The sequence below is a fragment of the Amblyomma americanum genome, chromosome 1 (assembly GCF_052857255.1).
Source record: "Amblyomma americanum isolate KBUSLIRL-KWMA chromosome 1, ASM5285725v1, whole genome shotgun sequence".
Lineage (NCBI taxonomy): Eukaryota > Metazoa > Arthropoda > Arachnida > Ixodida > Ixodidae > Amblyomma > Amblyomma americanum.
The window spans coordinates 259,204,098-259,230,625 of NC_135497.1; the positions used below are offsets into that span (position 1 = coordinate 259,204,098).

The 26,528-nt window shown below is 48.9% G+C and overlaps 1 protein-coding gene across 4 annotated transcripts in view; it reads right to left on the reverse strand.

Moving 5' to 3' along the window:
• LOC144114996 (GTPase-activating Rap/Ran-GAP domain-like protein 3) overlaps nucleotides 1-23,531 on the reverse strand; it is an 811,635-nt gene extending 788,104 nt beyond the window's left edge. For all 4 annotated transcript variants that reach the window (XM_077649106.1, XM_077649105.1, XM_077649104.1 and 1 more), the window contains exon 1: nucleotides 23,368-23,531. The gene's annotated coding sequence lies outside the window, so the exon portion shown is untranslated. The remainder of the gene's footprint in view (nucleotides 1-23,367) is intronic.
• Nucleotides 23,532-26,528: the final 2,997 nt, after the last annotated feature.

Below are 26,528 nucleotides of genomic sequence, written 5' to 3' on the forward strand. Positions count from 1 at the left end.
TGTGCGTGCGTGTGTGTGTGTGTGCGTGCGTGCGTGTGTGCGTGTGTGCGTGTGTGTGTGTGTGTGTGTGTGTGTGTGTGTGTGTGTGTGTGTGTGTGTGTGTGTGTGTGTGTGTGTGTGTGTGTGTGTGTGTGTGTGTGTGTGTGTGTGTGTGTGTGTGTGTGTGTGTGTGTGTGTAACCGTTTGCATAAATTTTATGCTTGAGTATGCTCACATGCTAATAGGCAGATGAAACTGATTTCTTTGCGACAATAAGGCTGTAATTATTTTTCAGCATGTTTTCGTGCTTTCCGCTGCAACTGTATTTGGGAGCCAGGGACTGATTCTGCTCGTACGCCGGCGTGGATGTATAAGACTGGCCTAGCGTTGTCACCATTGTGTTCAACGTGTGGTGTGTGTGGTGACATAGAACATTACCTCTTGTGCTGTACATTGTACAACGCGGAACGGGCTGTGTTATTCGGATCCCTCAAGAAGGCAGGAGTTCCTCACAGTTCTCTACAGGACATTGTTTTCCCGCGCGGGAGCCAGTCGAGTAGAAGAGATGCTTCTCGCCTTCTTCTACTTTACCTGCAGGACACGGATTTGGCCTCCACATGGTGACCTCAGGAGTGTCTATTCGGGTTTTTGCGGACAGTGTTTCTTTGATTTCTATTTAAGTGTCGCTACGGTGGAGCAATTGCCGGCAGCAACTGCAAGGCTAATCCCACAGGTAGCTTACAACCACTCAACTCAACTCAACTCAACTTTTAGAACGGATATTTCTTGTCCTCTTGTATTCTTTGTTCCATGAATAAAACGCGAATGAATGAATGAACTACAATATTCGTATTTTAGTTGGTAGGAAAGTGAGACAATTCGTAATTGATTCGACTTCGAGAAGGTAGCGTTCGCGAACTCCTTCTGCTTATACCTATTTTTCTCTCTCTCTCTCTCTCTCTCTCTCTCTCTCTCTCTCTCTCTCTCTCTCTCTCTCTCTCTCTCAGATCCCTATTTTAATCCCTGATCCTTGAGCTGCCGACGCGCTCCAGATGACCTCGCGAAGGTCAGTTTACACTGCTGTGAAGAATTTTGTGCAAAAATTCTTCACAGCACTGTAAACTGACCTTCTTCCTTTCGTTATTCTTCATTCGTATAAATTCAGGATAGCAGTATATAGCCACTTCTCTTTACGCCTTTCTTCAGTGGGCATTCTTCTCTGCACACGATGCAGAATCTCCATAGCGGCCACCCCTTACAAGCTTGTTTGTTACCTCTCGACGTTGGCCGCCTTCTTGAAGCGGTAAACTTGAAGAAGTACAAGCTTAGCTGCCTGCTTCAAAGCTATTACTTCTCTGGTTCTTCTTTTAAGGTTTTATTGTGTCAGTTTTGCTTTTCATTTAGCGCTCCTATGTTTTCTGTATGTTGTTTTGTTTCAATTCCATCCTGACCGCCCCATTGTTTTCTTTCTTCATGACCTCCAGACGTTTGTCTGAGTTGCTGTGGTGTTGGCGATCATTACCGGCTTCCACCGAAGGCTGTTTCTCCCATGTCCTTTGTTTTTATGTTTGCTTTTGCTGATTTGGCTTCGCCGGTGTCTTGCAGCGCTCACCAGATGGTTCTGCTGGAAACATTAAATAAACGCATATTTATTTAGTTATTTCTTTATTTATTGACCGACCAACCGACCAAAACAAGAACGAAGAGAAGTGATTTTTGCTACATACTCAGTAATTACGGCAGAAAGTCCGAAGACTTTATCCTTACTACAGTTTTCGACCTGAAACTTCCTTATTTCTACACGCCTTTAGTACGTCTAGAGGGCATCGCGGAAGGCATTCGAGCGCACAGCCAATGACACCACCGCCTCCGCGACATTCCAGGCTCGTCATTTTGTTGACGAAAAGGATCTCGTTCTTCATCCGGCTTTGAACCATGCCCGCGAAGGAATGCGAAGACGGAACGCTAAGATGTAATGCCCGTGAACGGCACCCTTGCTCCAGCCAGAAAGCGCCATTGTCCCCTTGCGCCGAAAGCACACGCGCGCACCGCAAGGAAAAAGATAGATATAGGGGGTGAGGGGGAGAAAAAGCAGCGTGCCCGGATGGACTCGCGGAGATGAGTTGGAGGCGGTGTGGGGACCAGCGAGATGAAGGGCGCCGGAGATTGAGCGAATATACCTTCTGCTCCACATCTTCGGCCTGTTGCAGCGGCGCGCTCGCGCGCCAGCAGCGAGCCGCCGATCTTTTCGGGTTCGCATCCCCGTCGTCCCGGTATGAATCCCAGCCACCTGGGGAGCTCAGACGGCAGCGCAAATGCCGCTCTCTCGCGGCTCCCCGCAATCCGGAGGGTTGTACCTCGGCCAAGCCCCGTCTGTTCGCCGATGCCGGCCGAAATGCACCGCCGAATCAATGCGCGCTGGGGGTCTCGGCGGGAGCGTCCTGCTTTTGTTGCCCAATGGCGGACATGCTCCGCGAAACGTTCGGGCAGTTGCAAAGTATGTACCGCGAAGAACAGAAGCCTGTTTCCTCCTGATGCCAAAGGTCAAGAAAGCATCAATTCAATCTGAGCATTGGACATGTAAATCAACAGCCACCACGAAACACCGAAAATAGGAAGAAAACGAGGTCCAAAAACCAAGTTTGAGCCCATCTAGTGCATAACGGCAAAATACGAGTAATGCTTGCCGGTAATTCTGAAGGATAAGTTCCAACAGGTTCGATATTTAATCACTCGCGCGATTTTTCGCGTGACAAAACATTTGCCATATTACACAATTTTAGTTCTGGAAAGCGCATTTAATTCGCCCTGTTGAGCGCACAGAGGCGTTTCTGTCCGCCCGCAATGAAGGTGGCATTCGACCCCGTCTTGTCTGCGACTAAGCAGCCTTCTATCACAGTGAATTAATCTGACACAAATCCGAAATCTTGAGCAATTTAAGCCTTATACGTAAGACTTCTCAGCCTATACCAGGAGATCTCAGAATGCTGTTGCTTCCTGTGATAACATGTTGTAACAAATGCATCGCTTACAAAAGAGTGCCGAATAATCTTTTCTTTACGCACAACGTCTCCTCTTCCCCGTCCAAACATGACCAAGGACTTCAAAACTTATCGCGTTTCCACTGGGAGAAGAAGAACTGTAAGTGACAGTTGTATAGTTATGGGATTGCTGTGGCTTAAAGCAGTAATGCGTCTTTGTAGCTCGTTGTAATATCCCAGCACATACTTCGCTCTCAATGCTAAAGCACGGCTGAGCCACCCCGAACCAAGTTATGCGGGGCTCAGGTTCCGCAAATATTAAAAGGAATCTGAAATGGTATTTTGGCAATTCGAGGTGATTAAAAATTCAAGTATATGAAGCTTGTAGATAAAGCGTGCAAAGTAGTTTCGCGCTACCATTTAAAATGGTGACGTAATCGCCTATTAAAAACACGACCGTGTTCAGGCTTGTGCTCACTGCGTTCAAGAAGTGCAGGAAAACTCGTGATGACGTCATTTTTGCCGTATTTTCAGATATCCGCTGCCTTCACCCACATGCTGTCGTACGTCCTTCGACGCCGCCAAACAAACCATCGTGGCCTTAAACTTCAGCGGCGTTGGTTTTCTTGCTTGAAGCAACTGTTTCTTCGCTGGAAATTTTGCGCCGGCGGACGTGACGTCATCACTGCGGCCTCTGCCCGTCGCTGTGAACGGCAGAGAAGCCTGAACGCCGACGCGGCTTTATTCGGTGATTATGTCACCATTTCAAGGGCAAGCATGAATATATTTCGCATTCTTACCTGCACGTTTCACCCATTCGACCTTTTTAAAATAATCTAATTCTAGAAGCTTAAAACTGCTTCCTTTAAACAAATACTCTTGAACACGCCGCTCACCGTGGTAATGAACGCGTTAATGCGATAGCCGCATAGCTCATTGACAGGGCACCATTGGAAGAGGTGCCCAACCCAGGCGAAGCAACAACACCGAAACTCATGAACACTATATCCGTCCCTTAACCGCGAAGAAGCCGTCGCATGGCTACAACTACAAACTAATTCCTTCCTCTGTCTCTGTACACTTCCCCTCTTTCACGCCACGCAATATCCCCCTTCCTGTTTCTTCTGTAGAGCAAATCCCAAAGTCTACCACTGCACCTGAGAATGTCTACACTCTCCTGGCTACCCCTATATCCCTGTACCAACAACTGCTTCCTGGGAGACAGCGCTGACAACCTCAGACACGTAGATGCAGCGACGGTCGATCCACCGTGCAGGCGGCGTGGCACAAGCCAATGGGCCCCTTGAACTGAAGGCTCCACTCGTTGGAAGCTACCTGTATAAGAAAAAAGATAAGTTTTTCTCTCTCTGTCCTTCTATCTTCTGTCTGGCTTCATTCATATCCCTCCCCACGTGTAGGGTATAGTCAACCAGGCATTGCCTTGTCAACCTCACTGCCTTTACGCTTTTTATTTCTCTCTCTCTCTCTCTCTCTCTCTCTCTCTCTCTCTCTCTCCCAATAGCGCCTCTGCAAAAGCAGCAAAGCATGCCACGACAGTCCACAAGCTGCAGGTTATTAACGTACTTCGTTGAGAAGTCTTGGTAATATGAATATAGCAGCTCGGGTATAAACAAAACCACACAAACGAATTAAAAAGGAGAGCAAATTCCTCTTTGGTTGCCGAGCTTTGCGTTAGATATCAAAGCCGAAAGATATCAAAGCCGAAAGCACACCATTCGAGCTGCTTAATTTAAGTTTCTCAATCTAAATCATTTCACACTCGGTTGAACTACAACAGGATACATTTTTTCTGTATTTGCCCGCGCGTGCATGTGTTTTTGCATGTGTGCGCGCACGTGAATGCGTGTGCGTGCGTGCGTTTTTGTGTGTGTGTGTATGGGGGGTGGAGTTTACGTGCGTGATTACGTGCGTTCGAGAAGCTCCACGCTCACGATTATTTGCCACGTTACGACTCTGAGACTGCACCGTCTCCCATTAGTTACACATCAGCCAATGCGCGCCCAACGTTCGGCCGGTTATTACGGCTCCCTAGTGGCGGTCAGCGCGCACGCCTAATGTCCGGCGGCGGCTGCCAGCGGCACTGTTTACACGTGCCGATCAAAGGCGCTCAATTAGGTCAATGAACCATTTTCGCTCGACGGCAACGCGCAGCCAGCGCTGGTGGCGAACAGGGGCATCGGGCGAGGCCAAAGGAAATGGGGTTTCATCCCGAAAGACCCTCGCCGCCGCGCAGGGTTTATCGACGCCACTTTTGGGAATTAGGCGCCTTCGTCCGACCTAATGGCACGATGCAAAAGTTTTTCCACTGCCACCCAGAGCGCCCTGCTCCTTTCCTAACGATGTACCGCTGATGAAAGCCGGAAGACAATTCGGAAGAAAGGACGTTTCGGCTATGGCTGGTTAGTCCCTCCCTCGAGCTCGAGGTCAGCTCGATGACCCCCCGGGCCGCCTCTTCCTATGCCCCGGGCCTCAACGACTACTCTGAACATAGCAGTGCCACTCGGCCTGGTCTCATTCGCGCACTAAATACTAAACGCTGAGAAGGGTCCTCGTACATTGGAAGAATGGACGGTTTGTAGCCGCTTACAATCGACCGTCCGAGATGCGAATTTAATGACTTAGTCAATTACGAGTTCGTTTTTTTCACGAGGAGCCTTCTTGTTGCTTCAGGGGGATCTGTTAACCCTACTGCTGCAGTACTTACTTTAACTATTGCGCTTGTCCATTTCTAAACAAGTACGCAATATACTTTATGTCCTCACAGGATCGTTTTGATAATCCACGAGTCCAGGCATCTGGGCTGACAGCGCTGCATGTTTTAAATGCTACAAGTTCCTTTCCTCCTCCCGCCATAGTGACCTCAGCGTAGACAACATCATTGCCCCAGGAAGCTAGGTGACTGGGAGTTCACCGTTTACTGGGTGCCAAACCCGATCGTCAGCCCTCATCCAAGCACACTGCGCAGACTTAAAACGCATTATCTATACCTCTGTCCTATGATTTAAAGTGCACGCGTTAACTGCGATGCGATTTCCGATTGCGTGACTGTGAAACTGACTCATCCACTATAAAAACCTGCGCCGGTTATTCCTTACAGAGCCCCCTACATCCGTTTTCCTACCGCTCTGATAATACGTTTAATAACGTGCTCATGGGTGCTTTGTACTGTTCTATAGCGTGATGTAAAGAAGCAACAAAAATTTGCTCGTCCTTCAAAACGCAGCAGATGCTGACTTGAGTTACCTTGTTCGGAGTCATTTTCTCTTTACATGATGGCTACATCTCGCTCTAAACGTCGCCTGAAAAATGAGTCGTCTTTTAATGTAAATGAAAGAACTTGACTCGTGAAGCGTGCACATGGCGGCCAAGCAGCTAAGCAATATCAGTGCTGCTCGTTGGATGCATTTTTACAAGCTTTATCACGCAATCGCATGAGTACGTTGGTTGTACGCGATGCCTGCTTACCTTCCTGCTGAGGGAAGACCTGCTTTTTTTTATAAACCTGTCCTTTATCGAGCCTGGGTTCTCCAAATAGAAAATGGGGCCGACATATGCCCATGCTGACACCAGTAACGGAAAATTTGCACTACTTTGCTAGCACATACTGCTTGAGCCAATATGTCGCTTCATGCCTGTAACGGCACTAAATCTGTAGCATATCTACTGTCTTCATCTCTCAGATCGCAACGCTCAAGATTGGATGGGTTATATATGTGAAGTCGGTCACTAATTTTTAAAATTAAAATTTTTAAGGTAAAGAGAAGATTTTTTCGGCATAGTGATACCAGAGCTGGCGGACGTCAAAAAACAGGCGAATGATGTAACTAGAAAAATAATTATTGACTAAATTCTGGTCGCAACTCTCTAACTATTACCGATAGGCACCTATCTGATTGCAATTAGGGATGTGTAGCCGGCCGTTAGTAAGTGCCACATCAGCCTATAGAGAAACGAAAACGCGATTACCTTCGCCGCTGCGGCTCGACTAATTTGGACCAATTCTCACGCCATTCGAAAACAGCGCGCTTGCGGGATGGCGCAGTGGGACGTCAATCAAATGCGACACTCCGTGACACACGTACAACCTGACATGCTCTGCCCCTTCCCGCTCTGGAGCCGCGAAGTGCCGATGAGCGGGGAGTACAACAGCACGGGCGGAGCTGAGATTGTCGTGATGGTACGGGCGTCACGGAGTGTCGTGATTTGATTGACGTCGCTTTGCGCCCCCCCCCCCCACCAAGCACACAGAAATGGCCCAAATTGGTTGTAGCACAGTGGCGACGGTGATCGCGCTTTCGAAATTCTAAAGACTGACATGGCTATTACTAACAGACCGCTACAACTGTACAATTCTAATCAGGTGCCTATCAGTGATAGTTAAATAGTTAGGAATTATAATTTAGTTGATCGCTTTACTTGTTAACATATATCGCCTGTTTTCTGACGTTCGCCAACACTGTATTACTATGCCACAAAAAGCTTTTCTTTGTCTCAAAAACCAAATTTTCAAAAATTAGTGGCCGGCTTCCCTCAAACACCTCGTATACATGCGTGCGTGCATGCGTGCGTGCGTGGTGCGTGCGGTTCACATCTCTACATGATTCGGTGGTGCGGCTTACCACGAGCAGCTCACAGCTATACATGGCCAGCGGACTAAAAGAAAGAAAACCACAAATTTGCTTAGTGAAAGTGAAGCGGCACTGGGTGGCAGTTTGGCGCACGCTTTCCACGCCTTCCCGTCTTTGGTTAATTATTCTTCGCCCCAATATACGTCTTAATCTTTTTTTTCCTGCGTTTCGTTGCGAGCACGCAGCACGACAGGTGTAATAAATTACACCGTTTGTGATTTTTTTTCCCTTCGAGTCTTAAGCAGTAGTCTCGCACACTCTCAAGTACTGGGTACGCGCACGAGAAAATGCGCGCTCCCAGTCCGCCCGGGGGATCACGGGAATTTGAATGTATTCGCTGCGAAGCTCTCAACCACTTTGCTTCAGCGGCTAACTTTTGCTGGGCTTTCGAGCACGTGTTCTGCTCCTCCCATTATCTCGTACCGGGCAGGACCTGGTTCTTTCGATCGGGCGCAGGCAAACAAAGCCGCTATTTGTTGCGGACAATGCGCGGAAGGCATGCGGCCCCTGGATCATTTAATAACGCACGAGTGCGGCTGAGACAAGAACGAGAGAAAAAAAGAAAGAAAAAGCAGCAGCAGAGCACGCATCCTGGCCGTGGCGCCACGAGTCGGGTCGAGGAAAAAGGCAGAAAGGGGCGAAAGGCGCAGGGAGCGGTGCAGCTGCGCGAGCCGCGGCGTATTCGCCCCAGAGGCGCCTACACAACGCGAAACCGCACTTAGGACGATTGTATTTTCCCCTCGCGCTTTCTCGAACCAACGCCGGGCGAAATTTATGTGTCCCCACGTCGACTGACAGCGCCAGTGGGGAACACGGGTCATAATTAAGGTCCTTCCACCGCCTCCTCCTCCTCCTCCTCTTTCTAGGCGCTGTGCGATGCCACGATTGCGCGCCACGGATGGCCCGATAGCAGCGCGCCCGGCACAAGCCAAGCACAAACCAGGACCAACCGCCGCGTCGCTGGAACGTGCAACGCACTCGCGCGCGCCGGCCCACGCCCGTACACCGCCGCACTCGGCTCGAGTGATGTCGCGCAGCTATGATTGCTGTTCTGCGACAGCCTTCAACAGGCCCGAGTGGAAACGGTCGGCCAGACAACCGCACTTGCCACTGCCTTTATTCGCTCGTTTCTCTTGCCCGCTCTTTTTTATTATTTTGTGTCCGGTAGATGGCCGAGTCTCCGGGTGCTTATTTCCAACGCCCTCTGTGACGTTCGGCTGCAGAAGTGACCGTGCCGGGGAACGAATTGCGACTTCTCGTGGCCCCCCCGTCGTAGATGATGACAGGAGTGCATCACTCATCTTTGGAAGATGCAGAGTTCCAGCTGTAACGGCGCGCATCCACATTTTTGTGCAGTTCTGACCTTTTACTGAGACACACGATGTCCACCGGCGCCAAGTTCCCAATAAAGTCGATTTAAGTTAGATGGAGCAATAACAGACATTTATGATGTCACGATTAGTAGACCGGTCTGTACAGATCGTGGCTTATTTGGCACAGGCTGTGGCTGTACGTCAAAACATCAAGCTCGCGTCTCCGACAATTCCACCTCCGATTGTAGCGGTCAAAAGAAGAAAGCTGGGAACGAAAACTATGGCCGCTGATGTAGATAACCACAACCGCGGCGCAACAGCGCACGGGGCGTAGTGCCCATCGACGCCCTTCACAAAGTCATCTGCACGTATTATGTCTCGTACTCGTTGTGAGACCGTCGCGAAGCCACTCAACAGGCTTCTCGGGGGAATTTTCGCCCTCTTCAATACTGTCACGCGTCAGTTCGTTGATATCTCGCCTATGATCGCACCTGAAAGAAAAGTATTCGTGGCTCACTGGCAACAGCGATAAATTCGCTCCGCACAGCAGTTCCTTTGCGTGTTATGGGACTGGCGTTGGAACTAACTACGATAGCTCTGGCTATGAATGTGTGGAAATGAGTGGAAGTTTTCTGTGGAAGTGAGTTACGCGGAAATACGTGGGTGCGCATTTCCCGAGAAGGGAACATCGGCGTCGCCACCGTCTGCGTAAAACTAGCCAACACAGATTTTGAGCATCCTAAAGTGGCGACAACTCATAAAAAAGGGGCGAGACTTTTCAGCTTTATTCGGCGAATATTGTTTCCCGTGTAATAATTACCGGCCTTTATAGGTGATACACGCACACTGATATACGGTTTAAATTAATGTACAGTTAATTTTATCTTCTTTAATAGCTAGAGCAGATTATGTGCAAGTGTTTAAAACACAAATTGTCTTGTTTAGAGTAGCGGTCACAATATGCAATACTATCACCATTAAAAAGTTAACAGCGTGGAAGGAGGTTAAGTGATCGGCCCGTACAACAAAAAGGTAAATTGAAGCTGTTTTTTTTTTAAGAACCGGGCTGCAAAAAAACCCAACTTAACGAAAAAAAATGCAAGTGAAAGCAACAGGGGAACAACACACATGTACACAAGCCTTTTAGTAAGAGCAAGTGTACATTTCAAGATCGACTAGACAAGACGCCTTTTTGTCTAGTCGCCTTCATCTAGGGATAAGTTTTATCTGGTTGCGATAAATTCAACTACGCTTCAAGTACAATTCAAGTACAATTCAAGTGAAAACTGTGAAAGCATCAAATTCTTCACAAGTGCAAAGTTTCGGTTTGGAAAAGAAGAAAGCGTGACCGCGGCCGTAAGCTAGAACGAGCCAAAGGGCCTCCGATCACGTGATGACGGCAGGCGCCGTGAACCATCGCATAAGCCAGAACATGAAACTTTCTCCTTGTGCACAGTTTCTAGTTGACAGTGGCTTGTTACGGTTAGAAAAGTTGTAAGTGTCCTTAAATGCCATGAGAAAACTCAACCAAATAAAGGCTGCGATAAGGAGATGAGAGTCTGTGAGTAGAAGGCGCGTTACGCTAGTAGATGAAACTTGACGAGCCAGTGGAACCTCTCGGTCTGCACCCGGCGTTTGTCTAAAGTAGCGAAACATTGCCTCAAAGCATACAACTGCACAACTTAACGATCTCGTTGTCTCATCGCGTTCCTGGCTACCGCATCTTGACAATTCTCTCTTGTGACCAACTGCAACTCGTACTAAATAGCCAGCGAGCTATGGCGTACATCTGAACTATACTGCCCTTTCTCGTTGAAAGCCTAATTTCAAAAAATGAAATTTTAATGCGTTTGTAATTTTTTTTCTTAGGGCATTTAAATCAAAAACTCTAACTCCTATAATTATAACCTACGTCTTCGAAAGCTCGCACCAGCACAAATTTCGCATGGTGGAAGCCGCAGAGCTGCGCTTTGAGCGCCACATCTTTTATAAGGCTTTACTTTAAGAGGGAGGACTGCGTACAAGCACCTGATGCTACAGTGAGAAGTGGGTGGTGTCCTTTTGTTGCTATTTTAATGCCGCTTGTACAACTAACAGAATGCGCAGTATTGTAAACACAACGAATCCATTTCAGCAGCGAGCCGAAAGAAAACATACTGCAGGGACTCCACGAAGCGGACGTGATATCCTTGCCAAGTCGGACTGCCCACAGATGGGAACTGCCCCTGACTGACTGGCGGCCCGTGTGTCCACGTATTTACTGATTCCTCCGTTTCTGACAAACATCTAGAAATTTGTACTCGACAGCGCAATTGATTTAATTGGAGGCAGGAGGGGGGGGGGCAGCGTCTGTGCAAACGGCACTCCGCCCAGGTCACCAGTTCATCGCGAAGCTGCCTCGTCCGGACATTCGTTTATCTTCCGCGCTGACAGGCGACGGACGAGATGATAAGCACACAGAAATAAGCGAGGGGGTCTGATCGGCGCGTAAGCACCGTTAGTCGAAACTCTCTGAACGCTTTTTTTCCAAACACTCCGAAGCAGTCGTCCGCAGGCGTTGCAGGAAAGCCGGCGGCGTTCCGTTATATATATCGAGCGTTCCACGGTGAGTTCGCAGAGAGTCTTCCATTTGTCACTTGAGAGCAATCCGTGACAGCATCTTATGCGCGAACGGGTATGCGTGTGCGAGGAATTCGTTGCGTCTGAGGGCCTGCGGCGTTGTTTTGTTTTTGCTGCCGGGTTTCTTCTTCCGTCTTGCTTTCTTACGGCCGAGTTTCCCGAACTGGGTATAACCCCCCCCCCCCAAAGAAAAAAAAAAGTGTGTGTGCAAGGAAGGGGGAGAGGGAGAAGGGAGGGCTTGGGCCCTTTAAGCATCGATTAAGTATTCTTGCTGATGAATTTAAGACACCGACTCTGTCCTAATTAACTCAACGGCCGAAGTGTCCTGAATCAATGCAAGAACGCAAAGCAATAACCAATCAAAAAGAAAGCCTCCAATGGTTTTCGCTCTTTCGGAAGATTGAAGAAGAGACTTCATCAAAAGAGAGACCCCTGCGCAATCGTAAAATTTACTGCCCGAAGCAAGAAAAGAGAGGAGCGATATTCGCGGGGAACATGGCTTGGAGAGGCGATTAATTAGGCTGACGCCTTAGGGACAGCCAGCCGGTGATTCATTTATTATTTGTCGATTTTACTGCGGCCTGTTCAACAACTGCATAACATAACGTGAAGTCACGCCATGCTTCATGTTTCTGGGTGGTTCAGTGCATCATCAAGGGTGGCTCTCCAGGTCTTTTTTAGCTTGTTCTGTCCTTCCTTGAAAGCAGTTAAAGCGAAAGGAGCGCATCAAGCATACAAGCTCAACCTTCTTGCAACTAGCCGTTATCGCCCTCTCTCCTTGCGTATTGGTGTTTGTTCATTTTGGTCTCTAATCTTATCTGTTTACGGTTCTTTGCTATCACCTGTATCAGGTGAAACTCTACCGCACATATAGTCTGATGGCCGTGACAAAATCGGTGAATCATCACAATGTCATCGAGCGTACATCGGTGCTTCTTCCACTGGAGTTATCTACTCAAAATGAACTTATGTCTCTGGCGGAGGGCGTAATATTACTTGCTCTGTAAACTACAGCTCCATCAACTTCTGATGAGCACTTTCTCTCCGCATGGCAGCTGAAGATGTTAGCACGCAACAGCTGCTTGAGCATGCTCGCCTTGCTTCCGCTTCGAGACGAAGCTAGCGCAGTTCGTCAGGTATACGCCGCTCTGGTAGGCGTCTAATTACAGCAACGGAAACGCGTTTTCTAGGCCGAGCTAACAGGCGTCGCGATGAAGCCGCGTTCAGCCGGTTCAATCGGCAACGAAGTCCCGGACTGGCGAGGCGTCCGCCGCAAGCGGTTCACTTGGGAAATCACTGCAGCCACTGTCCGGCTATCCTTCACGAGGACGCCTGCCTGCTTGGAGGTGGCGATCATGGTCGCTTGCACGTCGAGTCGCCAAAGAGCACGACGTGGTGGGAGATCCCCACCTGGGGAATAAGCGCCCAGCCTCTCTCGGAGGACGCAGCAACAAAAACAGGAATGCAGCTCGGCGAAGACAGCACTGTCCCTATCTTCATCTCGCGAAAGCCTCCTTTACCTGTTCTGTAATTTTGTGGCACCTTTTATTCTTTCTGCTGCGTTTGTTGCGAGTTCCAGCATGGCGCTGATCGATAAGATTAGATATTTAATGAAGGTGGACAACAGACCAAAATTGAAGTGGACTTTCGTAAAATCGGTGCAAGTCATGCGACCTATGCCTGAGCGCTGAAATACGTACGCCGAGGTACGATACGCCGAAAGGCATCGATCAAGGCGGGGAGGAATGTAAAGGCAGCTAAATGTTAATTTCCAGGCGCCTCCCAATTGACAGTCAGCGCAAACGGCGTCGCTGACCGCAGTGTTCTCACCAGCAACATAACATAATCCATTAAAAGAAAGCCGATATTAGACAAATTTCTTTCAATGCTCAAAGTAAAACGTGTCGCCTCGCTCATACAAGCCTACAGAAATTGAGCGGCTGCCTGTGTCGTACGGTGCATTCGCCTTCGCCTAGTCGGGCTATTATTTCGATTTTACGTGCTTGATATTGTCACGTAGTGGTGACGGCAGTCCATGCAGTGAGGAGGACTGCAAAAAGTTCTTAAAGAAAACTGTTTATTGGGGCTGACCTGTGTGCACAGTGGACAATGACTCAGCGGCGGCGAAAGCAACAAGCTTGCTCGGCGGTCGTTGAACAGAATTCATGCAGTTCTTGGACTCGCTCAATTCAAAGCTGGCAAGGATCCTTCGAGATAAGGAACCAAAGGCAACTACAACAATCTGTAAAAATGTGGAAGCAGTTGTTCCTGGCGCCGATCAATCGAGTTAAGTCCGGTCGCATCTCGCGTCTCAAATAAAATGATAGACACCTGCCGGCGGCTTTGAGCGAAAACAAACTAGAAAGATGCACGGCATTATTCCCCTCTGAAATAAGCATCGGCTTAATGATTTACAACAAAAAGAAAGGAATGCAAAATAACAGGAAGTATATGGTTTGGTTTACGGGGGTTTAACGTCCCAAAGCGACTCAGGCTATGAGGGACGCCGTAGTGAAGGGCTCCGGGAATTTCGAACACCTGGGGTTCTTTAACGTGCACTGGCGTCGCACAGTACACGGGCCTCTAGAATTTCGCCTCCATCGAAATTCGACCGCCGCGGCCGGGTTCGAACCCGCGTCTTTCGGGCCAGCAGCCGAGCGCCATAACCACTCAGCCACCGCGGCTGCTAACAGGAAGTAAATGCAGAAGATAAAAACACTAGGACTGCAAATACGGAGCGTTCGTTGGCGTCCATGGTAAGGCGTTAGGCGCACGACACGCACAACTTCTCGTTGTGGACGGCGCCGCTGTGGTGGCGTCGCTCCGTCGGGGGACACTTCGTAGCCAAGCCATCCAAGTCAACGAATGATCTTGTAGGGGCCAAAGCAGCAGTGCGGCCCTGTGATCCTTCAGAGCGGCGACATGAAAGCTGCCCGTGTCTGCGGCACTAGGATATCACAGTGAGATATATATTACAGTTATTTTTAATTTATTAATACTATAAGCCATGAAAGATTCCAATGCAGACTTCGACGTGACGGAGAGGCGACCCAAGGGGCGCACTTCTGAGCAGCTGAATTTTAATCAACGCAAATAATACGCACCATCTTCTCACGCTGAGACAGGTGCCGAGCTACTGAGGTCCTCTTCGCTCTTTATCGGTCTTAATGCACATGGCACCCGTGAAGCTAAACAGTGTCTTCAACATGCAAACGACAACACAGCAAAAGGTTTCGAACCCGACCGCGGCGGCTGCGTTTTTATGGAGGAAAAAACGCTAAGGCGCCCGTGTACTGTGCGATGTCAGTGCACGTTAAAGATCCCCAGGTGGTCGAAATTATTCCGGAGCCCTCCACTACGGCACCTATTCTTCCTTTCTTCTTTCACTCTCTCCTTTATCCCTTCCTTTACGGCGCGGTTCAGGTGTCCAACGATATATGAGACAGATACTGCGCCATTTCCTTTCCCCAAAAACCAATTATTATTATTTATAACACAGCAAAAGTATTCGCAGATGGAACTAACTCTTCTCGAAACTGTTTGATCCGAAGTGCGTAACAGGGCGGCGCTGATTGCATCGCTTATCTGAGTCATAAGCGAAGAACAAAAACTATCCACCACCTGTTGTGGGACTGCCCGGCGCTGAAGCCGACGAGAATTCGGCACCTGGCGGCAGTGGGGCTCTCACCGGACAATCCGGATTCCTATATTGCCTGGAAACAAGGTCCATATCATCGTTCACTTCTTGATTTCATCAAATCAGCCAAACTTTTTTCATTTATTTAAGCATCTTACTCATCTCTCACTTCATAGTTTTGATGCCCTGAGGCAATAAACATCGCTTCAAAAAAAAAAAAACTATCACTGTTTAATTTTGTATCTTGCATGAGACAGAAAGAACAATGAGGACGCATGGAAAGAACCTGGCTGGTTAAATGAAATAGAGGCTGAGGATACTTGCCTAAATCTTCGAATCTTTGCGCTGCTTACGGGCAGCCCGCTGCCGCTGAGGTTTTGTCTGACAGTGTGATTGTTGATTAGTTGCTCAGCTTTTCGTTTCAGTAACTGGCATTAATCGCTCTTCTCGCTTGGCACCTGTAAACGTTCGGCTCAGATTATTCGAAGTGCGTTTCGGAAACCGTGCATTCATCAGCCTAATTGTTACAGTGAACACGCTTCTGCGCTACAGCCGGGCTGCACTCTTCCGTGATGCCATCGCGTGTATCATCCGGTGCATGGTATCTCTTTAGAAGATGGATTATTTGTAGCTGTGACCAGTCTGCCAAAAAAAAAAAATCATTTTTCGCACTGAAGGCAACCTTGTGTCAGGAATTGAAGGACCTAGAGAAGGCCTTCAATTCCTGATACAACGTTGCCTTCAGTATGTCTTTTTGGAAACATTCGTGGAGACATGCTTGCATTTTAATCCTAATTTTCTCTGCCTGGCTTTCACCGAGAGAGATAAGCACGTAGCAACAGTTCAGCCTCAGTGTAGTGCAGAGGAATGATAAATCGCAGCAGGAAGAAAGAAGGCCAGTAAATCAACATCTGCCCCTTTCACGGCGGTATGGCACTGGCAGGTTACTCGTTTATTGCTTTGCTCGCACCCTTGTACGCGCTTCCATTGCGCTGATAGCGATGCGGCTCAGTACAGCTACTTTAGCATTAACGAGTAGGATTGCTTCAATAACGCTGCGTTATTGCAGAAATATATACTGAAAGCGACCAAAATCGAAACCACAAGCACATGGCCATGGCCATAGATGATGCTACGCATCGACCGAGGAGTTTCATATTAGCCACGTGGTCTCTGACCTCCCCTTTCTCTCTCGTTTCTTTATTTTGATTCTTTTAAGATTGGCTTTTACACCGTTCGCGGGAAGAAATTCTCAAGAATGCCGTTACTGGCTTGGTTTCCAAGTATAGAATTTAAGGAATGCAACCATTTGAGTCCCTCAATAGCGGCGATGGAAAAAGTAATAAGACGAGAGATTCGCCAGTTGGAATGCAAGGATGGATCTTAAAATACTTATCATCCCGTTCTACTTTTGCTTATAACCTTAATATGCTTCCGAAAAATTCCTAGCTTCTGTTCCCAACATGAATTTCTCCGATAACTTCAGAATAATTGCAAGTCTAACGTATAAGCCCTTCCTGTTACATATTTTCTCCGTTGTGTCGGCAAACTGTCGATAGAGTTCACTTTTCACACTTTTGTTAGAAGCCGCCATCTTGCTTTTATTTAATTCCTGTAACGCAGTTTCATGGGCAGCGCAGTTGTTTGAAATTTCTGTCTGCCACGCAGCGGTCACTGCAAAAATATGTTGAGCGCGGGGCGCAGGAAGGATTTGCCGCTGCATTCGCCCCTCGTTGTGGCAACTGTTTACTGCTTTTGGTCATTTTAAGCATATCCGAAGGAGCGAAAGAGCAAAAGGTTAAGAATCTTCCCGTCTCATCCGGACGCTCGTCTGAATTTTCTTTTTACTCACGTCGAAGAATTATGTAAAAGCCTCGCATCCAGCGCCAGGTGCCGTTTATGACTTCGAGCGTTCAAATTCCTCCCTAAATGGCAGCTGTAATGGCAATATTAGTCTTTATTTACGGGACGTTGACACTACTGCCGAGTAAGAAATCACCACCGAAGCTGCGCGACAAATGAAACGAGATTCACAGCAGTAAAGCTATTTTAAAACGATATCGGAATCCACTCAAATCAATATATGCATCGCATACATTTCGGAGAGGAAAATTGGGCAACCTAGATTAAAGGGGACGACAGGCAATGTTTTAAGGACTCTCCCTTGGACGTTCCCCTTTCTTTTTTCATAGGTTAGGGGGCACAACGTAAGGCTCAGTTTTCAAAGTACTCGATCACACAACGCATACGTTAGGAACGCCGTAAATTATTTTTGAGCAAAATTTTAATTTAGCGGACGCATTGTTCTTTTATATATATACATAATGGTATTGGAAACTACGATCGATGCGGGCGATGGCGCGGCGGCACAAGTCACCAACCGGATAAAATTGCGATCCCAGCCGAGACAACGCAATCTGTCGTTGAACAATGCGACTGTAATTTTGGCACACGACTTCAGGGCTGTTACGTTGCATGCATGGTAATATATGCAAGCTCTTTCGCCTCACACTGCATGCATGCGTGCGTGCAAGGGCACTGATGCGCGCCGCTATATTATGGAGGCTGCCGCCGTTCCACTCGTCCACGTGATGGCTAGGCCGCTTTTCAATTTTAGGAGGCACTGAACTGAGGAGATCGAAACCGGAAATAATAATTAACGAGTACCTTAAAATGCGCACAGTGTTTTTAACAGCAGTTGGCTCATGCATACCGATGCCCGGTCACGTGGTCTGCTATCGATGGTACAGAAATTTCACCACGGAACGTCGCCTTATCTATATGTGATTTTGAGTTCAGAAATTAAAATACGAACCTTCTTTAACGGGTAATCTTATGGCTGATTCTAATAAGCTAAGACAAGCACTTCTCATTTCAACCACGACCTGTCAACCCGTTTTGGTGCACCTGTTCTGCGTTCCTTTCACAAAACTATAACCTGCAGCTAAAATCCAAGAGTTTGTTGCAAGTGCAGAGATCATATCAAGCTACGCAAAAGCTGCCACTAAGCGCCATCAGATGGCAGTAGAGACCAGATGCCAGATTTTCTCAGTACGCCGTGGGAGGCAAGACTGTGAATCAACAGCGCCGTTGGCCTGCTTGCAGCTACGCAAGAAAGTATGCGCCCAACGACAGCCGGTCCTTAAGCAGTTACCCCTCAATCACTGGACGCATGCTTGTTCGTAGAGGCTGCTGCATGTGCCACGAATGGCACTGCTGAGACGAGCTATATTACGATTCCATCAGCATTCATTATTTCTTGCATTTGGTTACTAGCATCAACGGCCACCACAACCCCGTTATCACCAGCGTCCGCTATTCGGCGCCGTAGATAGCAACAATAGCACAGCATGGAACCGGCTATCCCGTTGTAGCATTTACTCCTAGTTTTCCTCAAAAGTTGGTAAGATTATATATGCCTGGAAAACAGCAAGTCATGTGCACGTCCAGGGAAATTTTTCGATGCGATACGGAAACCCCGTAACTGCCGCCATTATGTGTGGTATTGGATTTTGGAAAGCGAAAGTGAGAAGACCTCCACGGCCGGAACGATATCAGGATTCCATTTCGATTCGATTCCACTTTGAATCTTTTCGCTCTTCTGCACTGGCTTAAGAGACACCGCTATCGCCGAGGTCTGCCAGTCGGTTTGCGGCTGACGATAAGGATGGAATGGAGTCGAAGCAAAAAAAAAAATCATTATACTATACTGCCCCTGAGCAACAACCGAAGATAAAACGTGTACAGTGTTACTTCGACGGCGCACAAGGTCATCTCGAAATGATAATGACACCCGCATGTCCACAATGTCGTTCCCACGTAACAATGTCGACCCAAATCCGGTCAGCAAGAACACGCTGCCTTCATGCTGTAAGCTAAGCGGAAGTCGCGCGCTACGCATTTTCTTGGAGTGAGAAAAATGCTGCGTAAGGCCATAATAACGAACAAAATCTGTCTTATCCTTTCAAATGTGTGGTGCTCAGTTTCAAAATGCTGAGGTGTCTCTTTTACCAACGGTAGGCGGTGCCCACTTCGCTCTCAGCCAATGTCCGACGAAGCCGCAAGAGCAGGTGCAAGAAAGCTGTTGCTTCGAAAGGCCGGATTCAAATCGATGCCGCCACCTCTCCACTTCTCGCCCCTGACGCAGTGACTTACCACTTACGGCACAGTGCATTCGGTGGCCGCGTATAGGAGATGCAGAGGTGCTCAACGAGCGCAGAAACAAGGAAAGAGTGGGTGTCCAAGAAGTAACGAAACAGCCCCACGAAGGATTGAGTGTCCCGCTTCCCCACGCGACGACTGAAGACGAAGCACTAGCTGTACAGCGTCGCACCGGCCGCCGAGTGCCCAGCGGTGGGTCGTAAAGCGCGTTGGGAAACGCACTATGCACTAGCCCCGCTCTTGAATCTCGGCACTGCGGACGAGTGAGCGCCTTGCCTTCGAGTCTCCTGGTTCCATTCGACCTGAGCGACGAGCTGACCGAGCCTCGCCAAGATGCCACGATGACGCATATAAAGCTCTCAACGCACAGGCGATACGCTTAGAGAAGAAGTGCAGGAGTGCTTCGGCGTGCATCGTCAAAGAACTTGCACCTTCAAACGCAGGGTGGTGGACTGGTGCTCACTAAATTATATATAAACACGACTCGGACTCGTGGTAAGTGCCCAAACAGTTGTCGCTCTGCAGATAGCACCCAGGTGTGACCAGCACAAAACACTACCCACTTGCTCGTGAGCACCAGGTCTGGACTCCAGGCGCTCACTCACTGCTACAGTCATGCAACAAGCTTTTTACAGCAGTCGTGAGCGCCCTGAGCTTAAGGATGGACTCATTCTTTTCTGAACATCGTGCGAAATGAGAAAGTGATGCTTTCGCATGCGAAACCCTATCGCAACCATTACAATGAAAGCACCGAAGAAGCGCTTGCTTTGCTTGCTTTGACAACACCACATGAGTCCTTTCTGGTCAAGGCTGTTCTGAACACTGGACGGCAAACTACTCGTTTTAAAAAACTGATTTAGCTTGCGCCAGTTCGACGAAAAGGGGGGGGGGGGGGATGGGTACACTGTTTAGGAAATGAGACTCTTTCTTCACGCTCCTATAGACGAGCGACGTAGGTATCTCATTTGCTTCCTCACAAAACGCGTCTTCGAGGCTTTGGTCTAAAGTTTAAGGGAATCCCCCAAGGTGGAGTTGATTTGTAATGAGGGAGTAATTACTCATAGCATCCACCTAAGCGCAGCCATGCGGCTACAAAGCAAATCTATACAGCTTCCACATAAACTTCGTAGTTGCAGAAAAATTCGTACTGGTCCGGGGTTCGAACCCGGGACCACCGCCTCACCGGAGCAGTCGATCTACCAACTGCGCTAACCGGGACGGCTATAGCATTTGGTAGGGCGAGAGCCATTTGATCAACATCTCGAAGTTGGAATGACGCTGTTACAGCGTTCAGCATCCGCCCAAGCTCAGCCGTATGGCTACAGGGGAAAGCTTCCGGAGGAAGTTTCGGAAATACATGCGCGTAAGGGCTAAGTGTTCCAGGCGGGGCCAGGAAAATTTGGAAGTTGGCAGAATGCCTCCCCTGCTTCAAGTTTTTTCCCCACTTTCGTGCGTTACACTTCGCAGTTTGTTTGTTTTTACGTTACAGGTCACTGTCTATTTAGCAGACGAATAATAATAATAATAATTGGTTTTTGAGGAAATGAAATGGCGCAGTATCTGTCTCATATATCGGCGCAGATGCACCAGTGAAAAAATTGTCAGCATCCCAGAGTTTGCTAATATATGTGCCCGAAGTGGGCAGTCAGAAAATGAGGGGGGTTAATAAGTTGGCCTCTCCTTTTCGGCCTGTGCACTTTTTGTTCTTGCTGAAGGAACAGATTTCCTCGGCCTACCTTGAAATTCTTTTTTTGGTCTGAAACTATTTCGTCAAGAGCATGAAAGAACTTCACAACGCTTCTCGCTGCCTTCACTCCCTGAGTATTTCTGTGCACGGATTGCGGCAGGTGGCAACGCCATTGTCACTTGGAGCTATGAAGCAAGCAGAATAGTTTAAAGACCGACTTCCGCACTAAATGCAAAGAGTTTTCCAACTTTTCCTCTCTTCTTCACCGTTCTATCGCACAGCTCCATGTTCCATGAATATCTATTCACTCTACGGTATTGTCTAGAACATGGAGCTGTGCGATTCGTAAAACAAAGAAGTCGAGAAGCGATTTTTGTTTTGCGAAAGAAATGGTAGAAACTAGCTCATGTCCTGCTCGTTGGTAACAAGAAAGGATATGTACTGTATACAGCGTAATAAACTCATGGCACTTCACGCGAGACAAAACTGTGTCCTCTGCCAGTGCATGTTCCTTTTTTCTGCTTTGGTCGCGTAAGCTTCGGCAACTAGCTGCCTGTTCAAAGGCGGCAATTAATAATATAAGGGATAATGTTCGTTTGGCCAAAAGAGGTTTTTCCCCATGAGGAGCCAGTAAAGTTTTTGTATCCTTCCAGTAAAACATGCACAAGAGTTGCAATCTTAATAATCATCAGTCTTTCTTTTGACCCGGCGGATCCAAGAACTTGGGCAAGACCCAGCCTTGGGACCTCCCATTGCGGAATGATGAGCGGATTAGATTGCAGTAACCACGTGGCGGATGTCAGCGGGCGGTATTATTCGAAAGAACACGCAATCTCATCACGTTCAATTTCCTGAACTTCAATCTTACCGAGAACACGCAACCTCATTAGCCTCGTTTGGTGCGCGCCAGGTGTCATCACTATACACGTAGTGTCCTATCCTAGCGGTCTCTCGCTGAACCTTTGTATTTATACGTTGCGAAAAATTTCGTAGTTTGTCTACAAAACGCGATTTCTAAGCGCTGCGACTTTCGCTTGCATATATTCTGACAGTGTAGCCTTTTGCGGTCTGTTTGGCCCAAGTGCGTATGCCTAGCTGTCGTTGCCGGCGACACCGGGAAGAACGTTAAGAAATTACGTTCCCATCGCACTACACCATCCTGGGCAAACTTCATTCACGGAAGTAGTGCAAGCAAACAGTCCTGACTATTCGGAAGAGAACTTTGTGGCCGTATGTCAAAGCAGTTTAGGCGCTGTTCACGTGGGACGCGAGTGTTGCAAAGGAGTGTTCTGATTTTACCCTGACGACAATAAGGACGACTAAACGCTGTGAGGTTGGAAAATTCACTAGTGCAAAGCATTCCACTGCCTCATCGACATCTCACTATTATTTCAATTATCAACCGATACCTTACTGCATCGATACCTCCCCGCTTCTTAGCAGCTGAAGGCGCATACTAACACTTTCTCGCTTCGATCTGGATATGATGCATGAATCGCACTTGTTAATTTTATTCTGTGCAGGAAACTTCAACACCTTACTTTTATACCTGAGTAATGAATGGCGGGTGGAAAAGGAGCTCCTGAGTCATGAAGCAGGACGTAGAGAATGCTTCAATCAATTTTAGTAACCCGGGATTTTTTAGCGTGTGACGGCACTTTAGCGGACAAGCCTGCTTGCCTTTTCAATTCAACGCGGCGGCCGCGTCCGGCATTTAAGGCGAACAGAAACGGTGTTTCATCTCTTGGCAGCTCCTAAAATGCATCTAGGATCAATGGAAGCGCACTTTGAAGCAAAATTAAGGTGAACCTGCCGTATACGACAGCGTTGTCACGCTGCATTGAAAGTGGCTACGCGTTTCGGAGTTGCTAGACAGTGGTAATTTTGGGCAAAGACGCACTAAGCGCTGTCGCTGTGCCGCACAAAACAATTAATCGCTTGGAAAAAAAGGAAAGACAGTTTTTCCGGGCCCCAATTTGCAGCCAAGACATTCACGCGTCAACTAAGCACGAATCAGTCATGGTTGATTTTGATCGCTTGTAGGACGCGCGCCAGAAGCAGCATGTTGCGAGTGAGGAAAAGCGGTTCGCTTGCATCAGACACTGTGCACACACAATGTCTGAAGCAAGGCAAGACGTCCGTCACGAGCCCGCCTTTGTTTCAGCAGCCCCCCGTTCTGCCTATCATCTCAGTTTAGAGCCGTCACTTGCGCCTCTTAGCGGTTACTCGCGCGGCTCCTTTGATGTCAGAAGCGAACGCCGCGGCGAAAGCTCACCCTTTCCCGGCCTCTCGTGCGGCCAGAGCGCGAGTTCCGAAAGCCAGAGGGCGTTGGGTCACTCACCCAGGCGCGAGGCAGCTGCGATGCGTGCGGCATGGGCCCCGTCTGCAACCGGCGCAGCAACAGTTTGGCGTGCCGACCCCCCTCGAGCGACTGACCCGGGGCCCGGCGAGAAGGAGCGCGCCTTTTTCCGCGGGGGCCACCCTTCGGAGTCCGCGCGGAGGGAAGCCGCTGGCCGCAGACCGTTGTGCCGCCGACGTCCGGGCTTTCGAATCGGGCCCGCCGATTGGCTCGCGCTGGACGCGCGCATGCGCTCTGATGCGCACGGTTGCGGACGCGCGCGCGCGCGCGCGCGCGCTTCATGATGAGCGGGAACAAGAGCGCGAGATGTTCCCCGTGCTCTTTTGCGCGCGCTGATATTTTTTTTCCCTCGGGCCGGCATTCGCCGAGAACGCCAGCCCGTTTGGAGGCGTAATTAGACAAGAAGCGCTTCCGGAACGATACTTGAAGCGCGTGGCTGGCCAGCGTCTTGTTAGGCGCCCGTCCTTCCCACGCATTAGCCGCACAATTTACGCCGCGAGGTATAGTAAATCTTTGCGATTTACTCGATACCAGACGAGGCTGAACATTCTTTTTTTTTCATCTATCGATTCTGTTTTTTTTTTCTTGCGCACTGAGGCTAAACCAATTTGAGCCACTTCGCCTGATGAAAAGCAGACGAAATGAGCTTTTCAAGAAAATAGCCACGAGAGCAGCGAAAAACAAGTCCCGACGAACGGCGTGCGCGCGGCCATATTACGCCTGCGGTTCACTCTGCCGTTCAGCAAATACGTACTGCTAAGCCAGAGTAAAGCATACGTTCACCCTTGTAAGCCTGCCTGCAGAATAATGTGGCTCATTTGTTAGTTAAATTCGCCAGTACTGCATAAATTTTTGCGTAATGTCAGCATGTGCTGGGTCTTTAGACCCAATGTTCTTTGTAATGACAGCGTTTGAACACTTCAATTTCCTCATTGAAGTAGCAAGAGTGGATGGGAAATATGTAGTACACGCGAGACCTGTGCGTCGCAGGCAGATGAAATAGGCTGCCGCAAATGCCGATCTGGCCGGTGCAGTGGGCGCCTGTGCGGCATTGAGAGTGCTTAAATAGAGAGAGTCTGCCCACTGCATAGAGGAAGTGGACGCTAGATCTAGTATTAGAAGTTTCTGTCGGGACAGTGGCTTCCGTGTCACTAATTGACGGTCATATTATTGACGGGTTAGAAAAATCATTCCTTATACAAGAAATAATTACTGCCGAATAATATTCGACGCTTACTTGAAAATCACTAAACCGCAACATAGTTAACTTTCTATATATTTGTGAACAGTTAGCACGTGCTTAGGTTCCATGTCGAGAAAGCCATTTATGAAGAATCTGTATCTACTGTCATCATATAAAAAGCTCTGAGGGTTTCAAAAGTTTGGAAAACTGAAAGAAAATTAATATTGCGCTTAGCTCTCACTCCGGTTCATCAGGCTGAGGTCAACAAATTATTAAATATTATTAAATGAATTAAAAATAATTGATTTTGTGCAGCGTGCTTCATACTTGCCCAGCAGCGCCTCCCAAGTGCCAAGCGCCTCACAGTTCTTCAGTCGCTCGCCTGAGCGTGCGAGTTCTGGAGAGTGCCACAACGAGCTAAACCGATTACCGGTAACTCTGGTGCCTTCGTAGAAATATTGCAAAATACGAAATACCTTTCACTCTCGCACATGAATGGCCGCTGTGGCACCCTAGTCATTGGCAGCGCTAATCTGTTGCCTAAGCTTCAGCGAATAAACCGACTACCAGCCACCGCACAAATAACTATACGTGTCGGGTCGCCGACCTTCTTCGCGGAGAGGGCACCTCCTCTCGAGGTAGCGTTTGTTTCAGCCTTTCGTGGGGACAGGCAGCGCTAGGCCGACGCGGACAAAGAGGCCACTGCCGCACTGCTTCCCGCCCCCCCCCCCCCCCCCCGCCCTACTGCCTTAAGTACAGCGTCGCTCGTTCTACCAGTCGCCACCGGCGAGAAAAACTACCCAGGGCGTATCGAGAGCCATAAAAAGCGCCTTTCGCCATGAAGGGTGTGTGTGTGGAACACTCAAGACATTTATGGATGATTATTGAGTGGAGCGCTTCGATGGGCCGAGAAAAAATTGCCGCCCCCCCCCCCCCCCCTTCCCAAGCGCTGCTGTATAGACTCGCGGTCGAATAAGAAGGCTCATTACTGTAATCCGTCGGGCACTCGGTCTTCCGTGCCTGCTCGGTACTTTCACTTTGCTCGGAAGTTTCCTGGCGCTGCACGCGCAAGTTTGTGGCGGGTCGTGGACTACACAGTACTAGGACGACAACTAGAGCTCACGGGGACGACAGGCTTCCGAGACTCGCCGCATCGCCAGGCACAGACACGGCGACAACGAAGCCTCGGTGCCAGTTTGCTTTATTGCCCGCTCTCCGAGACCTCACAGTAGGGGCAGCGCCGTCTGAAGAGGTCTCGGCAAACTAAAATCGACGCCTTTTAGAGCCCGGCGCCCACTCGGGACTGGCTGCAAGGGATCAATATGGTGTGGGCCGCAGCAGCGTTTTGCGGCCAGTGGAGAGCGTTGCTCGACGGGAAAATGCTCCCTGTACCAGCTTCACTTTGATCAGCGCCATGCGCCAAGTCGCGTCGCTTGTCAGGCGTCGCGCTTGGCCGTCGGCTGCCCTGGCCGGGTGCCAAGTGCGCGCTGTGCAAGCGGGCGCCTCCCGGCTCGGCGCACGGATCAATGACGGGCTCTCTTCGTCACCGAGTAATATCGCTACCGCACCCTTTTCGCTTCTCACAAACGCACGAACGCATGTATACGCACCCACATAAATAAAAACGGTTCAGCATTATAACGAATTCAAATAGCGCGTCACGTCGCATTTCTTTGGCCGCCTTCACGATAATCGTCACATTGGGTGGAAGACGAGCCACTGGGGCCTCGTCTTTTCTAACGCGAATTCTAGATTTTATCTTATCTTCCGCAGGTATGCATGGTGCAGCGTTTAAGGCTATCGCGCCTCTTGTTGGCGGCAACAAGAGCGCTCTTCGCGTTCCCCTTTCGTCTTCGAAGTTTCCAACGCCTTTTGAAGAGATTAATGAGAGACTGCGAAAGACGTGCGTATTCGTGCGACCGATTATCAGAAGCATTTCAAGGAGGTGCTTCGGGAGGAA